This window comes from Galeopterus variegatus, unplaced genomic scaffold, assembly GCF_000696425.1.
Source record: "Galeopterus variegatus unplaced genomic scaffold, G_variegatus-3.0.2 Scaffold14031, whole genome shotgun sequence".
Lineage (NCBI taxonomy): Eukaryota > Metazoa > Chordata > Mammalia > Dermoptera > Cynocephalidae > Galeopterus > Galeopterus variegatus.
In genome coordinates, this window is record NW_007740142.1 from 4,896 (window position 1) to 6,298 (window position 1,403).

Genomic DNA, 1,403 nt, shown 5'->3' on the forward strand with positions numbered 1-1,403 from the left:
CCAAAGTGTAAAGAAAAAAAGGCATTCTATACTTCTTTTTTTAAGAAAATCCAACAGTAAACGGGTATTTATTGAAAAATGACTAGGTACCTAAACTATTCCAGTACTTTGGGAGGTGACATATCTATGACAACAAGATCACAGTCCTCAAAAAAGCTTTTTCATTGGGGGGAAGTGCTAATTAGACGAACAAACAACTGAAAGTGGTAAACAGAGAAGTGCTATAAATTGTGGAGGCAGGGGACGGAGTCTGATGAAAGGTATCCTATTTTCTTCTTTCTGTTATAAGCCTCAGCCTAGCTACAGAAGCCCCACAACACGGGGCTTATATGAAGCTCATATAGGTAAACTGTGGCCTCCCTATCCCTCAACAGATAGGAAATCCAGAGTCCTACTAATTCAGTGGCAGAAAAGAGATGGCTTAACCTTATTATCATCTGTTTTGTTTTCTTACTCTTTATTCCAGACTTATATAAGCCAGATTTTATCCTCTGTATCCTCCATGTTTGTGAAAACTATAGGAAAATATACAAATTTTTCTGTTAATTTTTTTTTTCATTTTATTTTTATCGATTGTACATATTCATGGGGCACAGAGCTTACCATCAGCACCTGTTCCCATGATGTGGTGAGCAGATCAATAGTATCAGCAGGTCCACCACCTCCAGTATACAAATTTTTAAAAGAACACTGAAGACATGAAACACTGACTACTTGAAATTCCAAACCCTGAAGATCTTACTTAACAGAGAGAAAATGAGCTCACGTACTTGACTTTAACTTTCCCCAGAGAACGATCACTTCAAAGGTGCTGGCTAAGGAGTCAGGGGGAGGAGAGTCACAGCTCAAACAGAAGTGAACAGAAAAGTCCTCTAGAGACTCATGTCAATCAAGAACTTAAATGTATATAAAACCAGATCTGAAGTACAAAGATCAAATGTCAGGGTGAGAGACAATAGAATTCCTAAGTAGTTGAGCAATTTATCAACCTGGGAAGTTGATTGTGTCCTGTGTTAATCAGTTGCACGTAAGGCTCGTTGGTCTTAAGACTGTTAAATGGCGTAATGAAGGGAAACACTGGAATTCCTACTCCCTGGAAAACCTTCATCTTTGCCTCTGTGTTTGGAAAAGGATGGATTAAAATTGTTCTGGTGGAGTGTAATTCCAACATGTAGCACACCGGACTAAAAATAGACACACACATCCCCTACCACGACTCCCCGACCCCCAAAACTCATCATTTCCACTCCCCACTGAGGGAAATATCCCAGTGTCATAGCTCCAGGTCCATATGGCTGGTTGGACACCATTGCTAAAGTCCACATTTCCCATACATACGTCATGGCCACATCAGAGTTTGCCCTGTCATTGATATCTGCTCCCCTATTGCCTCAGCGCAGACT